The following is a 17,470-nucleotide window of genomic DNA, read 5'->3' on the forward strand; positions in this document are numbered from 1 at the left end:
TCACATGTCCTGGTGTCTACAGATCCGCAGATGAGGAGGAGGAGGATAGGAAAAAAGGTTGGCCTGGATCAGTGTTCTACAAGGTGAATGGGGAAGAAATTCTCCCTTATATTTTTTGAAACTTTAGAAGTTTTGGTCTACATAGAAAAGGGCATAAAGTGTACACATCCTAAGTGTTTTGCTTGATGAATTTTTTTAACTGTGTATATATCCAAGTAACCACCATCTAGATCAAGATATAGAACCACTTTCAGAACCCCAGATGGTTCCTCATGCCCCTGTTCACTCCCACTCCTTCCCAGAGGTAACCACTATTCTGACTTCTATCACCATAGATTAATTTTTCCTCTTCTTGAACTTCATATAAATGGTATCACACAGTGTGTACTCTTTGTGAGTTTGGCTTCTTTTGCTTAATGTAATGTCTGTCAGATTCATCCATGTTGTATGTATCAGAATTTTTTTTTTTGCTGTGTAGTATTCTATTGTATGAATATTCAATAATTCATTTATCCATCATCCCATTGATGAACATTTGAGTTTTTACAGTTTTTGGCTATTGTGAATAAAGCTGCTATGAACATTTTTGTACATATCCTTTGGTGGATGCAAGTATTCACTTCTCTTGAGTTTATACATAGGAGTGGGATTGCTGGCTTATAGGAGATGCATACATTTAGCTTTAGTAGACATTGCCAAACAGTTTTCCAAAGTGATTGTATCATTTTGTATCCCCACCAGCAATGTATGAGAGTTCCTGTTGCTTCACACCTCGTCAGCATTTGGTATTGTCAATGTTTTCAGTTTTAGCCATTGTGGTGGGTATGTGGTTGTAGCTCATCATGGTTTAAATTCTCCCCTTGAAATGTACACAGGTCCCCTTGCTTTTGTCCCAAGGAGGAGAAATTGGTTTGAGGACTGTGGAGTGGGAGTGGCAATTGTAGGTGATGGGCTGGTGGGGAAAGCACTTGCATTAGCAGAGAGGGCTTAGAAATTGTCCCAGCATTGCAGTCCATAAGTGGATAGGATCCATGTTCCTATTTCTCCTAAAGGCTATTCCCACAGAGGGCTGGCTCATTATTGACAGGCATACTCATTCCTCCAGGAGACAGTGCTTGAGTTATGACAGGCAGAATGTGTCCCTCCCCTGGGCAGATGGGCTGCTCTGAAGCTTTTTCTGGGACTATATGAGCTAGTGTGGCATTTCCAGTCATTTGTTTTCAGAATGACAATGTGTCAGTTTAACTATCACTCCCCTGGTACATCTGCCAATTGGAAGAGAAAGTGGGACGAGAGCACAAGAAACAATTGAGTGTTTATCAAGATGGGGGAAGAAAATCTCACCTTCACCTTTTATTTGGTTTGTTGATGACCCTCTAATCATAGGCACCTCTGAACCACAGATCCATCAAGCAGGTGAGATACCAGGCATTGTAGTGCACATGTACTCAGGTCTGTTCTGATCTATGGTGGGAAAATAATGGAGCAAACTGGGGATGTTCTCACTCTGGGCTCATTTTGGCCAGCCCCAGTCCCAATGCCTGTGATAGCCCATGGGAAAAACAATCAGATAAACTGACAAATAGCATTCATAGGCTTGGGAATTGAATATCTGAGTATGAATTCTCACTTTCCACTTACAAATTGTGTGACCTCAGCATGTTATATAATAATAATTGGCGTCATGGAGCCTCAATTTCCTCATTGATAAAGTACAGATACAAATATTTATCTCACAGGGATTTTTTGGGGGTAAAGATTAGTTTGGACAACAAATATAAAGTACCAAGCATATATAGTAGGTGTTCAATAAATATTTCTGATCTAATAGCCAAAACCAGCTCAGATGCCCTTCAACAGGTGAATGGTTAAACAAACGATGGTACGGACATTCCATACTAATCAACAATAAAAGGAAGCAAATACTGATACACGCAGTACACACAACTTAGATGAATCTGCAGAGAATTATGCCAAATGAAAAAAATCGAATTCTGAAAATCTACATACTATGTGATTCCATTTATATAACATTTTTGTAATGACAAAATTTTAGAAATGGAGAACAGATTAGTGGTTGCCAGTGTTTGGGGATGGGAAGATCAGTGTGGTTATAAAAGGACAATATGAAGGAATTTTGTGGTGAGGAAATTGTTCAGTATCTTGACTGTGGTGCGGATACACAAACTTACACATGTGATAAAACTCCACAGAACTAAACACACACATGAGTACAAGTAAAACTGGGGAAATCCAATTAAGCTCTATGGATTCTTAATATCCTGATTGTGATACTGCACTATAGTAAATCTACAATTACCTCAATAAAAATTTCAATTAAAAATATTACTGATCTCTTTAAGGAAAACATGCCATGGATTATAAGAAGCACTATTTAATAACAAGCTCAATTTAATAATTTAAAACAAAGAAGAAATGTACTGCCTTATTAAATCTATTTATAGATTTCAGGATAAATCCTGACTTTTGAAATATTAAAATGTGGCTGTGTGTGGGTGGGGGGAGGGGGGAGGGAGGAGGAGGGGACGGGTATTTTCATACACAAAGAGTGCAATGCGCACCACCCGAAGGACGGACATATTTGAAACTCGGACTTGGGGGGGGGCAAGGGCAACATAAGTAACATAAATATCTGTACCCCCATAATATGCTGAAATAAAAAAAAAAATGTGGCTGTGAGGGAGGGGGAAATTGCAAGCTAAATCAAGGAAATCTTACAGTTTTTAGCAGCTGCTACTTCTCCTTCTTCCTGCTCCCTCTTCAGATACCCAGAGTTCTCATTAAGCCTAACTCCCAGAGGAAGGAAAAACCTCTGGGAAAATCTAAGTCCCACTAAGGTGCTGCTGACTTGATTAACTCATGTATTTATTTGTTGCTTCTCCCTCATTTCCGCCCACTGTCCATCTCCAACTCATCTTTGAGCCCTAGCATAATGACTTGCATAGAGTGCTCATTAAATATATGGTGAAGCTAATGAAAGGATTTTAAAAGAGGATTGCTGATTAGGGTAATTCTTAAGTTACAGGAATAACTAATGGTGAAATGTTTGACACCTTGGCAGTCAGGGACGAGTATTTTTTTTTCCGCCTGCTCACATAGCCCAACAGAACCCCCTGCTCACTCTAATCTTATCCACACACAAAGCTCATCCTTTCTTAAATATATGTTCCAAGTTTTAAAAAATGTAGCCTAAAATTGTAAGGGCATGTACACATTGGGAAATGAAATTGTCATTAACCCTAATGTGACTTCTGGTGGGTGTTCTAGATCTATCAGCTGATGATTGATGATGAGAATTTTGTCTCCTAAATTCATAATCTTGCTTCTTCTATGCTGGAAAAAACACTTTAAAATGTTTTACCTGGTGTGTTTGAGGCAATATTTAAAGATTTCTCCCTCTGGCTTCAAAATTACTCTCTGGATAGCAATAATTAACTTGAATTCAGACTTATGCAAAATGCAATAAAAATAACTTAATATTTTAATTATTGGCAAACCAATTTTTATTTTCTTGGAGTAGATATAATTCAAAATAAAAGCCAATACTTCACAATTTCCCATGACTTTACTTTATTCTTCAACTTATCTTGGATGTTAGGATAATGTTTTAAAATATTATCAAATGTGTTTTCCCTTTTTGGTGGGTACTTTTTATTGAAGAAGTAAGAGGAGGAAGAGGAGAGGGAGAGGAAGGGGGTGGGGAAGGAGGAGAGGGAGAGGAAGAAGAAGAAGAATAGGAGAAGGAGGAGGAGGAGGAGGAGGAATTACTGTCATCATCACCTGCTGTTCTTCTGCCATTAGGATTATCCCATAAAATGAAGGCTTACTGTGCTGGGTGGAGGACGTAAGTAAAGCATAGGACAAAATAGTCATTATTCAGTCTTAAACTTCAACTATATTTTTAAAAACACTTACTGGGACAATAGTCCTGTAAGCCAGACTATAAAGGGAAATAAAAGGGTTTTCTTAGGACTCCTAAAGCTGGACTCTTATATAACAGAAACCAAAGCTTAGAGGGTTGCTGTGGTCTGAATATTTGTGTTCCCCCAAAATTCACATGTTGAAACCCTAATCCCCAATGTGATAGTATTAAAAGGTGGGGCCTTTGTCAGGTGATTAGGCCATGAGAGTGACGCCCTCATGAATGGGATTAGTGCCTTTATAAAAGAGACCCCAGAGAGGCCTTGCCCCTTTCACTATGTGAGGACACAGTGAGAAGGTGCCATCTTTGATCCAGGAAGTGGGCCAGATATATAGATGCTGGGGCTGATACTGCTGACGGTGGAAAGTAGTATCAGATTCCTCAGGCCTTCCGGTACTACTGCCACCGTTTTTTAGCAGGGTAACTTTTGGTAAGTTACCTGACTTCTCCAAGTCTCAGTTTCTTCATCTGCAACATGGAAATGATGATGGTGATGACGATAATGATGATGATGATGTGATAAATATATAACTAATAGGGTTGCTGTGACATTTGCACAGTACTTGGCCACATAATAAACATTTCTTAAATGGTAGCTATAATTGGATCACAGCTCCATCATAAAATGTAATTTGGTTATTCATTTCAACATATACTGAGCACCTATTATATGCCAGGAACTTGCTAGGTTCTAGAGGCATAAAGATGGAGAAGAGAGGGAAGGGATATTCTTAGTAGAGAGAACAGTAAGAGAAAAAGCCTGGAGAAATGTGAGCATGGGGCATTTTCCTAGAACTGAGAATAGTAGAAGAACATGGCTAGATGGTAAGTTGACAGATAAGGAGGGTTAGGAGGTGAGGAATTCTGGGAAATGAGGTTGGGACTAAATTTTAAAGAGCTCTTAATTATTTCTAAGTCTAAGAAGGTTGAGTTTATACTGTAGTTCATGGGAAGTTATTGGTAGATTTTAAGTAGGGAAGTAAAAAATTCAGATATGAGTTTTTGATGAGTCTGGCAGAATGAGTGCTGTATTGGGAATGGTCATGGGGGGAGGTTAGTTAGCTTGCAAGCAGGGAGATAATTTAGGAAGCCATAGTCTTATGTATCGGTTAGCTTTTGCTGCATAACATACTACCTCAAAACTTAGTGTTTAAAGCAACAACGATTTGTTTAGCTCACAATTCTGTGTGTTGGCAATCTGGGCTGGCTCAGCTATGTGGTTCTTCTGGTCTCAGCTGGGCTCACTCATGCATCTGAAATCAGTGGCTGTATTGCTTGGGGGCTGTCTGACCTGTGATGGTATCAGATGTGATGACTTGTTTCTGCTCCATTTGGTCTCTCATCCTCCAGCAGACTAGCCTGGGCTTGTTCAAATAGCATCTAGGCAGACTTCCAAGAGAGTGAGTAGAAATGCACAAGACCTCTTGAGGCTTAGGTCCAGAATTGACACAACATCACTTCTGCCTTATTCTCTTGGCCAACACACGTCACAAAACCATCTCAGATTGCAGGGGAGAGGAAGAGATTTCATCTGTCTTTTTTTTTTTTTAATTATTTAAGACCTTTATTAACAGGTGCTTGCAGTTTGTTGACTTTTTTGAAAAAATCAAGTCGTAAACTTCTATTACAAATTAAAAATGAAGTTCTTAAAAATCTCAACTTGACCAGATATGAAACAATTTAAAAACCTTTAAAGGCGTATTGAGAAAAACCAGGCTTTTTAAAAAAACACGTTTGTTATTACCAAAAAAGACGTTTTAGGTAAAAATAATAAAAACCCCATGCTGCATAGATAATGCAGATAGTTCTAGTGATCTGGTCAACGGGCAAAAAGCAAGCCTTAAGGTCTTCAGCTCCAATCTTTCGTTTATTTCTTATTGCTGGAATTTCATACTCATTTCTTCTTGTTGGATGACTAAACCGGATGATGGTAGAGATGGTAAGCCGGCATTTACTCAGACCCGCCCTGTCATCCTCGGGAGCAGACGAAGTCTCAGCTGGTGCATCGGCTGCTTTTGTCTCTTTGCCATCTTGTGGTTTAGAATTTTCTGGGTGTCTGCATAGGTAATTGAAGTTGTGGCGGTACCGACATTGAGGCGGCTGCTGACCTTGGGTCTCATCTCCTTGATTCTCTTTATCCTCTTCGTTGCCATCCTCTCTGGGCTGTCTTTGGCGAGGAGGGCCCCTGCGGAATCGTGGTCTATAACCCCGATACATATTCTGTCTTACGGGTGGTCTACCTTGTTCTCCTGCACCCTGGCTGTCAGCACCCTCCATCACTCTCCCTGTACAGGAGGGTTGGAATACTGTGGTCGACGCCCACAGGGTCTCCGCATGTAGTAAGAGGGAGCCTTCACCTGCGCAGGCTGGCGTTGTTGGGTCTGGCCTTCAGGAGCACTCTCCGATCCCTCATTCTCTTCCCCACTCTCACTGTTCTGGTAATTCTGCTGGTGATAGCGTGCAGGACCCCTGCGACGTGGATAGCATCTGTAATGGTTACGGTCTCCCGCATATTTACCGCCTTGAACTGGAATTCCACCAGGGCCTGTAACATTTGCTGCCTCCGCACCCTTTTCTCCTTCAACAACGTCAAACTCCACAGTCTCTCCATCTCCTGCACTGCGAAGGTACTTCCTGGGGTTATTCTTCTTTATGGCAGTCTGGTGTACAAATACATCTTCCTTGGTGTCATTCCTGTTGATCAAACCATATCCGTTTCTTACATTGAACCATTTTACTGTCCCCAAAACCTTCCTTGCGATGACCTGCTTGTCCCCGCCAGCAGGCGCCTCTGAATCAGAGAAGGGAAAAGCTACTATTTACTGGCGCCCTGATACTCTCAACACTTGCTAAGAGCTCCAAGTGGTGTGTCCTTCTCTCCCTCCATTTCCTTCCTTTTCCTTCTGTTGCTTCTCACTTCCCTTCTCTTCCCTTCTTCTTTCACAAAAGCTGACAGATTGGAGAAGTTGGTCTGGTTTTCAGGGGATATGAGAACATCAAGTCATCTCAGGATCTTTTTTCCTCTCTTCATGTTCGAGCTAAAGTTGGAATGGTCAGAACCAAATTCAAATATTACCTCTTTGGCGAAGCTTTCTCAGCTTCCTCTGAAGTTGGTTTTTATCTCCTCTGAGTTCTCAGAGCACTTGGTTCCAACCTCTGCTTTGGCACTTGCCTCCTATTACTATAATTTAGTTGTTTCCATCCCTGGATTGTGCTGTCCTCAAAGGCAATGACCATTCTAGCTTTATCTTTGTATTCTCACTGCCTAGCACCATGCCAGGCAAAAAGTACATGCACCATAATCATTTGTCAAATGAACAAATGAAGGAAACATAGTAGATGTTCAATAAATGCCTGTTTCATACAAGAATGCAATAGCTACCATTTATTGGATTCTTTCTATATGCTGTACATATTTATACCTGCTTTGGGAAAATACTCCCCAAACTGTGCTTTCCTCTAAACTCCACAATAATCAACACAGAAGAGGACTTCTGTGACCAAATGTGGAGTTTTTCCCCATACACCAAGCAGCAGACACCAGCTGGGTGTCCTCCAATTCAATTTCAACACTATCTATACAGAAATAGTGTCAGATCCCATGGAGTGAGGGTTCAGTCCCCAAGACTGTCCCCCCACCCCCAGACACCAGTTGCAAGTCTGGACCTCCAGAGCTTCTGACTGACTGGCTTTAAGTTGGGATTCCCATGAACCCCTCCCTCTTTGGGTTTGATTAATTTGCTGGAGTGGCTCACAGAACTCAGGGAAACACGTTTACTGATTTATTATGAAGGATATTACAAAGGATACAGATGAAGAGATGCATAGGGTGACCTAGAGTGAGGTATGGGGGAAGGGGCGCCCTCCCCAGGCACACCACCCACCGGGAACCTCCATGTGTTCAGCTGTCTGGAAGCTCTCCAAACCCAGTCCTCTTGGGTTTTTATGGAGGCTTCATAACATAGGCATGATTGACAGCCACGTAGAAATGTGATTGGACAAAAAGTGCATGATCTAAACCCAGCAAGGCCTGTCTGTGCAGCATTCCTTCCTCCAGGGTATGGGGCAGGACACTCTCTGGAATGAGGGTCTTTTGATCCACAATCAGATTAGAGTCCTGCCTTCTGCAGGTGAAAGGAGGACAAGAGAAGGTCAGAGAGAGATTCTATCTCCTGAGGCCTAGAGCACCCCAACATTATAACAAGAACTATGGGAGTTATTAGCCAGGAACCATAGATGAAAACCAATATATATATATATCATAACACCACGATACCTGTTACTATATAACACATCACTTAGTAGCTTGTATTATGATCCCCTTTTTACAGATATGGAAACAGAAAATCACAGAAGTTAAGAAATAACTAAAGTTGCCCAGCTGGTGAATGGCTAAGCTAGTATCTAAACCCATGTCTTTATGACTCTAAAGCCTTTTTTTTCACAGCATCACATTGAGTCTCATTTATAAGGAAGATTATGTAGTTATATTCCTCAAGGCCTTGCAAAATAGGATCAGTGCAGAACCCAGGGAAACAATTATTTTTTTTTTTATCATCCTTTCCCACCCCATTGCCAACCACCAATTATTGAGAACCTACTGTTGGGAGATTATTTTTTTGTGGGTTTCTCATATTAATATTTCCATGCATCTTGTGAGCAGAGCATTGATTGCCCTTTATTCTGAACTACCTTTTCCAGGATGCCTTGAAAGACAGACATAGTGTCTCTCTCCAGAGCAAGGGGCCAACATCTAGTATGAATAAGGCACTGTCTTCTGGAGCATGCTTACTGTCCATTGTAAAAGATTCAGATCTCCTAGGCTTGGGGTTCCTCTCCTGTAACAAAGCCCACTTGCATATGCTGGCCCTCTTTGGATCACCCTGTGGGAATTGGGGCTTGGGAAACTGATGCAAAAACTGCTGATAATCTGACTACTATTATTTCTATGAGTAATAAACTGTCCTCCATTTCTGACCCAGGAGTCTCATGTCTTCTACCATCATACATAAAACTGTGGCAGGCTAGCTCGTTAGTTTGCAAATAGGGTCACATCTTAGACTCTCTGCAGTTCTTGACACCCACCTTGTGCCAGGTGTTTCCACATACAGTATATTTCATCTTCACAATAACCCTTTGTTGGAGGTGTGAATAGCCCTGTTTTATAGAGGAAGAAGCGGATTCCAAGAGGTTTAAAAACTTGCCCAAGTAAGTGGCAGGGCTTGGATTTGAACTCAGGACAGTTTGATTCCAAAGCTGTGTTTTTCCTTAGTTCTGTAGTAATCCTGTGGCCATAGCTCTTCTTTGCTTCAGGGAAAGAATGAGCCTTAATTACACTGGTCAGTGTCCTAAAGGTTGTTGACCTATTATAGAGGACAAAGCCATTCTAAGAATAGAACAGCCTTCTACTTGACTTGTGAAGTCTTGGAAATTCAGGGATATTTGAAACAAAAATCTCACTCCTCACTATATTTTATTTCTCTGTGGCTTTTTACATATATTTTCTCTGTTATTGTAAATTCCTACATGGAATTTGAGATTCTGGCAGTTGGCGATTTTTCTCAAGGAAAAGAAACATTGACACATTTGTTCTTAGAAAAATAAATCTGTGTATGTGACATGCATGCCCATACGTATATACAGTGGAGCAATCTATTCAGGATTTACTTTTATATAGAGGACTGCTGTTATGCAAATATACACAGACCTACTCTATGCTTTAAAGACATTTTCTATATGGAAAACCGGGGATGGCAGGAAGGAGAAGAGGACAGAAAGAAAGAGACTGACGATTGCATAGACACACACAACGAATCTACCTTCCCTAGGCTCTTTTAGATGTCTTTGGAATAAAGGTAGTATGAAGGTTTGAAAACATAGTATTTTAACTCCATATCTAGAGGTAGAGCTCCAAATGCCAATAAATGTCTGTTGTGGCTTCTTGAGGTCCACATTGCTGTAATTCCACAATAGCACCACAGCCCCTTTGTTTAAGAAATCGAGTAAAAATAGCAGCAAGGTCTGACTCTCTACACCCCAAATCCAGTTTTAAAACCCACTTAGAATGATTTTCCTCCAGTCATTGGTGATGATAGATCATATTAACAGTGATGGCATATCTTGCTGTCTACCACCCCACACTCTGGGGTATGGGCAGCTTCCAGGGCCCAGGTGTCAGGAAAATGAAACGAAGATCAGAGGCCCATCAGCCTCAGACCTAAGCCTTGAATGCAGAAACAACTGCCAAGGTCTCCACATGCTCTCCCATCCCCCTCCAGCTCCCAGACTCAAGTCTGATTTCACCATGTTCACCCGGAGCACTACTCTCCCCCTTCCCTCACCCCAGTTTCATTAGCATAACTGTGGCTGTGAGAGCACATGGCAAAGATTACGGTTTCCATGACCTCACTGCTTCTGAAAAACACACTGATATTTCAGAAAATATATGTATTCTTTTCTTGTGAGATTAAGAACAAATCTAATAACACATACAGGACACCTTCTCTGAGCCTTCTCCTCTTACCATCCCCCCATCCTCTAAGTACAGATTCTCTTATTCCTTTTCCCACAACCATTCAGGAATCCAGTTAAATGAATTCAGGGTTAAGATGTACAGATGTGGGCCACTTATCAACACTCTAACCAATAGATGGGGTCCATTGGCTCCTGCATTCCCCTTTTTGGAAATCACTGTGCACTGCCTGACCTAAAATGTATAGTACTTGCATACCCTTCCCCCAGCAACCCCAGCTGGACAAGTAGGTAATTTTTTTCTCCATATAATTGCTCTCTTGGTGAGCTGCTGCAGTGGGAAGCAGCAAAAAGAGCTCCTTTTTAGCAGACTCTGCTGGTTCCCTGTCCATATCCCATGAACTCTTACCATTTCACAGTGCTCCCACTGACATCCAAATGGCAGCATCTACATCTCTGTGCCTGATGGCTTATTCTGGAACAGTGGGGGCCACTCTGCACCCATATGTGACAGGTTTGAAGCACCAAGGAATTAATGCCGCAGGGAGCAGCCCTCAATCAATGACTCTTGGCGTTGGTGTACAATACCTCAACTCCCTTTCCTCCCATGTGGGATAAATTTGAGACCTGTGTTTTTCAGTGTTTTCCAGAGCTTCCCCATGGGCTTAATTTCCAATTACCAATTGTAGGTAGATGGTTTTATAATGTACTCCTTATTGGATGCCTTCCCTTCTCTGAATCACCTTCCACTCTCCTATCATGTTCTCAACATCTCTCAAACAAACTATGTACTTGCACTGAATTCTTGGGGGAATCCAAACTATGATACCTGCTAAAAGTTATGTAAGATCATTGAGGAAGCTCCATTAACCCATCGGCTCCAAGTGCAGGGAAGCATGGGGAAATGATTCTGACACTGTTTAGAGGCTCCAACAGAAGGGGGAAATTAGATGGAGCAAGTACCCCCTTCTTAGGGGCCTGCCTGGTCCCCCAAGCGTAGAAATAAAGGAAAAATCTTGAGTCCCTTCAAGGGAAATTCCAGGCACTTAGCTAGCCTTGAAAAGTGAATGGGCAACCTAAAGAGCAGGAAGAGAGTAATAATAATGGTCCTCCAAGGAAGCCAGAGTCACTAGGTGTTTTGGTTCCCTATGGAAACTAAAAGATGGCATCTTAACATATGTTCTTGAGTTGTTTTTCAGAACCCCCACCAGATGGAAAATATAGAGAAGGGGAGACTGAGGAATTGAACTCTGATCACCGTTCATTGTTTTTAAGTTTCTCTCTGAGGGGCTTGGAGAAAATCATACCCACACGACATCCCTTTCAGCTAATCAAAGAATCTCTTAATCCACCTATGTACCTCTGCCTTTAAGAACCCTTGCTTATAAGGCATGAGGGAGTTTGGGTCTTAAGTGTTAGCTGCCCATTCTCCTTGCATGGCACCATGCAATAAAAATGCCCCTTTCTCCCACTGCAACTCTCGGCTTCAGTGTTTGGCTTTGCTGCACTGGGTGAGGGTACCCCAATCTGGTTGGGTAACAGAAACTCTGGCAAAGAAGTTTCACCTGAACAAATGCCTTAATTTTAGCTTCTGTAGGTCAATTATCTTCCAAACAACTCAAACAGCCTTTTTGAGTTTAGCAGTTTTCGAGTGCTTGCTCAGCAGTCTGTCTTCTTTTCTCACTTTCTTCTCTCTCAGTGGATAAAGTCAAGATTATTTCTGTGATGAAAATAGCCTTTATATTAATATATAAGGGGTCTGGGTTTCCATCCCAACTCTCCTGTTTGTGGTGTAATTGGGCAAGTTTTAAAATTCTTTTGAAACAATGGTGATACAGCACCTCTTGTATACTCCTGGATAGAGCTGGAACACATTCTACTAAGTGAGGTATCCCAAGAACGGAAAGACAAGCACCACATGTACTCACCATCAAATTGGTATTAACTGATCAACACATAAGTGCACATATAAGAATAACATCTATTGGATGTTGGGCAGGGGGGAGGGAGGAGGGGGGAGGAGGGAGGAGGGGACGGGTATTTGCATACACGAAGAGTGCAATGCGCACCACCCTAAGGATGGACATATTTGAAACTCGGACTTGTCGGGGGGCAAGGGCAACATACGTAACCTAAACATCTGTACCCTCATAATATGCTGAAATAAAAAAAAATTCTTTTGAACTTCAGTTCACTTGTTTCTAAATTCAGGGCAAAAATGCCTATTACACTAGGTCATTCATTCGACAAAATTTTTTTGAGCACCTACGATGTACTGGTTTTGTGCTAGCTCCCTGGTTATACAGTCATAAATAGTTACAGTTTCTTCCCTCATGATATTCACGGCACAGGTGTGGGCTCTGGAATCAGACAGCTATTTCCACTAGCTCTGTGACCTCTAAGCCTTTGTGTTTTTTTCTTTGTAAAGTGGAATCAATTTCCTCATAAGGTTGTGAGAATTAAAATCTATGACCGAGGTAAAACACATAGCATATAGTTGCCAGTACATAAAAAATGTTCAATTAGTGAGTAGGACATAAGATTATAATAGTTAATATTTATTGAGTGCTTACATCATGCCAGGCACTGCTTAAACATTTTAAATACACAAACTCATTTAGGCCACCCAAGAACCCTTGCAGGTAGACACTATTCTTTGCTATTTTTATCATCCTCATTTTATGAATAAAGAAGCGCAGACAGGCCAGGTAACTTGTCAGAGATCGCATAGCTAATATACAGAGTCAGGATTTGAACCCAAGTGGTCTGGATGCAGCATTCATACTCTTAAGCTTACATCTTCACATCTTAAGGTGTGGTCCTTGGAGGAGCTGGTTTGAAATGCAGAATCTTGGACCCACCCTAGACCTGCTGAGTCAGAATCTGCATTTTAATGAGATGCCCAGGCGAATCATGTGCACATCGCAGTTGGAGAAGCACTGCTCTGCCCCATGCAGAGTCAATTGGAATTCGACTAGTTAAGGGCTTTGGTGGAGTTACGTCTAAGGTGCTATTAGAGCAAAAGTCCAGGAAAGCTTGGACTGAAAATAATTCAGTAAAATATAATGTATTTTTCTGAAAATTATTGGTATGTAGGTATTCAATAAACACTAACACACACACACATACACACACGCACGCATGTGCACCAACATTGTGAACAGGAGCACAGACCAGTGACTTGTGAAGGCCTAGCTTCCTCCCTGACCACAGCTGTCCCAACAGATGCCACCGGCTTTGACTCATTCTGCATTTGTCATTGGCCATTAGGCATTTTTGCTGACAGCCATGTTCTCTCTCACCTTGATGGTTCAGAAAGCAATTTGCATAGGCATAATTGTTTTGTTTTGTTTTCCTACCTTCTTTGTTGTCATGGTTACTCAGTTCATTTGCATCTTCAAGCGTCTTTCACATTAACCTGAATGCCAATCAGAGGATCTCCTTCAAGGAGGGGGAAATCACACATGAAGGGTGAGGCAGAGTCCTAATACTTGAGTGTCTGGTGATGATTTTTATATGAAGGCATCTCTAAAGTAGAAATAATTTTTAAGATTCAGCCTGAAATCATAATTCAACTGGAGGCCTCCTCTTCAGATCTGCAGTTGGAGCTTTGTATCTTGCTTATGTGCAAGTCTCAGTGGCAGAGAATGTGTCCTGAAGCAGAAAGGTAGTCATTATTGTAATGTGACTCAGCACAGAGACGATGGGGAGAAGTACACTTGCCAAGGCAATTTCATTCTTCCAATTGCTGGGGGGAGGGGTAAGGTTAGCTCATCAAAACTTTCCTTGATGATGTAAGTCACAAAAGTAACCCAAGGCTCCTTGTTCATTCCTTATCAATCTACCCTAGTCCCTAGATGACTTTGTGAATCCGTATTTCAGTCATCTGCTGTACCTAAACCACTCAAAAACATAATGGCTTAACCACCAATCATTTCATCTCTTGTGATTCAATATGTTGAATGGGTTCAGCTGAATGATTCTTTGCTCATGACATCAGCTGGGGCAGCAGTCATCTGGGTGCTTGATTGGGCTAGGATGTTCAAGATGGCACATTACTCACACGGCTGGCAGTTGATGCAGGTGTTTGGTGGAAAGCTCCAGTGGGCAGTTGATCAGAGTTTTTTGGTCCCCTCCATGTGGCCTCTCCATATGGCTTGGATCACTCACAGCATGGTGGCTGAGTCCCAAAAGGGAGTATTCCAAGGAAAGACGTAGTCTATTGGTCAAGAGACAGCACTGATTCAAGGGAAGAGAAAACAGGCTCCCCACGTCTTGTTGATCATAGAGGAGGGCAGGACTTGCTGGACAATCCTTGGAGACTAGCTTATACAACATCTCTTTCTAACCTTTATTGTCCACCTTTCCCCAACTCAAACTTTTCTACTATGCCCTCTGGAATTCTTATTTAGTCACCAACAAAATTCCCTCTAACCTAAGTCTCTTCTCTAAATGTTTCCTTTATATTCTTGCTCTACATACATCCTGGCTTTTTCCTGAAGACACAGTTTTGCTGCCACCCTCTGACATGGTGGCTATTTTCTATCCCAGGTTTCCCATATCCCTGAACCAGAGGGTGGGCTGGGTGCCTTTCCTTGCTGTTCATTTCAAGTTCCCAAGACCATTCTCCCTCCTCACTAATGCCACCCCCTCTCTATCTTTGAATTTTATATCATTGAACTAAACCACCCACCACTCCTCTTGGTTACAGTCATCAGCCAGCCCTGTCACTCTCCCTCCTTCCTCTAAGATTTCGGATCTCCTGCACAATCACTCTCTCTAATACGGCTCCTGTCATGATTCTTGGGCATTTCCATACCATATCAATAACCCTTCCGATATTCTGCTTCTCTGTCCCTTGACTTTCCTTCCTCCAGTGATTTTGTCTCTCCCCATCTCAGCTGCACACTCCCATAGTATATCCTGGAATTATTTCCAATTCCTTTGCCTTGTTCATAATCTCTGTTCTACCAAGGCATCAAATACAGGCAGTTGTTTTGTTTCTGTAAAAAGTATAGCTGGGACATGACAAAATTAATGATAATACTCTTAATGCCTTTGGGCCAAATAGCAGAATGATTTTAGCCAGTTTATTCAAGAGCTGCTTAACAGAGATGAGCAAATGCTCACCAATTGCATGCTTGATGCCGAAATGAGAAAAACCTGCTAAATCCATGGAGGAATAACAGTGTGGGGCACCATGCAGGGCGGATCATACTACATTTAGAGTCAAAAGGGCTAAGTTTGAGATCTACTTTTGTTTTGGGGATTGTGGTTCATGGGGCAATTCCTATGAGCATCAGTTTCCTTATATAAAACTACTATAAGACATTCAGCTGAGTCTACCTCATAGGTTTTTTTTTTGAGACAAAGTCTCACTGTATTGCCCGGGCTAGAGTGCCGTGGTGTCAGCCTAGCTCACAGCAACCTCAAACTCCTGGGCTCAAGTGATCCTTCTGCCTCAGTCTCCCGAGTAGCTGGGACTACAGGCATGTGCCACCATGCCCGGCTAATTTTTTCTATATATTTTTAGTTGGCCGATTAATTTCTTTCTATTTTTAGTAGAGACAGGGTCTCGCTCTTGCTCAGGCTGGTCTCAAACTCCTGAGCTCAAACAATCCGCCTGCCTCAGCGTCCCAGAGTGCTAGGATTACAGGCATGAGCCACCGCGCCCGGCCCATAGGATTGTTTTGAGAATTAAATAATATATGTGATGCTCATTTGTAAACTGTAAAGGACCTTACAATATGATTTTTTTAATGTAAACGTGTACCAGATTTTGGCCTGAAGAATAGCATGACAGAGTTTAACAAGAATTTTAGAAGAACTAAAGGTATATTTTAAAGTTTTTCTAGGGAGAGTTGGTTGTTGGAGGTTGTTTAGTTCTGATACATTTTGATGCCTATTCCTAATGTCTAGCACTGCCACCTCTGCTCATTTTGTGACAAAGAACAGTTTTCAGAACTTTATAGAACTTTATATTATGTCTTTTAAATTAATATTAAGGATTATCATATGCCAGATATTGTACTAGGTGCTGAGAATATGCTGATGGGCAAAAATAGACGCAGTACCAACCCTTACAGAGCCTTTAGCTGGGCTAATCAATAGTCACACAATTGTGATAAGAGCTAGAAAGAAGACATGATAAATCTAGGAGAGCCTGTACTAGGAAGATCTGACCTGGACAGAATGTGGAAAAGGCTTCCCTGAGGAGCTAAGATCTGATGGAAGGTAGGAATCAAATAGATGAAGAAGAGGGTTGTATTACTTTCCTATGGCTGATGTAACAAGTTACCACAAATTTAGTTGCTTAAAGAACACAAATTTGTTATCTTGTAGCTCTGGAAGTCGGAAGTCCTAAAATCAAGGTGTCAACAGAGCTGCATTCCTTCTGGATGCTCTAGGAAAGAATCCATTTCTGGGCCTTTTCCAGTTCCTAGAGGCCACTTAATGCTTCTAGAGGCCACATTGACTCATAGCCTCTTATTTCATCTTCAAAGCCAGCAACATAGCATCTTCAAATCTCTCTTCTCTGACCTTGGCTTCCATCATTACATCTCCTTCTCTGACTCTGGCTCCCCTGCCTTTCTCTTTCCCTTATAAGGACACTTGTGATTACAATGAGCCCACCCAGAAATCCAGGATATTCCCCACCCTCTGTCTCAAGATCCTTACTTTAATCACATCTACAAAGTTCCTTTTGCCATATAAGGTAATATGTTCATAGGTTCTGGGGATTAGGATGTGGATATCTTTGGGAGAAGGGGCTATTATTCTGTTTACCAAAAGAGGGAAGAGCATTTTATGTAGAAGAAACATCATGTGCAAAAGCCCTAGAATTGGACAGAGAATCTCAAATAGAAGGGACCGAAAGTAGATCAGTGTGGCTGGAACCCAGAGTTAGAGAGAGGGTGGGGGATAAAGAGGCTAGAGAGATGGACAGAGACTAGACCAGGGGTGGGGAATCTGTGGCCTTCTAGGTCCTTAAGTGTGGCCTTTTGACTGAATCCAAATTTAACAGAACAAATCCTTTTATTTTTATTAATACATTTT

The 17,470-nt window shown here is 41.7% G+C and overlaps 1 pseudogene; it reads right to left on the reverse strand.

Annotated features, from left to right (window-relative positions):
• Nucleotides 1-5,683: 5,683 nt before the first annotated feature.
• Nucleotides 5,684-15,590, reverse strand: LOC105820188 (annotated as a pseudogene).
• Between the last annotated feature and the right edge of the window lie 1,880 nt (nt 15,591-17,470).

The sequence above is a fragment of the Propithecus coquereli genome, unplaced genomic scaffold (assembly GCF_000956105.1).
Source record: "Propithecus coquereli isolate 6110/MARCELLA unplaced genomic scaffold, Pcoq_1.0 Scaffold513, whole genome shotgun sequence".
Classification (NCBI taxonomy): domain Eukaryota; kingdom Metazoa; phylum Chordata; class Mammalia; order Primates; family Indriidae; genus Propithecus; species Propithecus coquereli.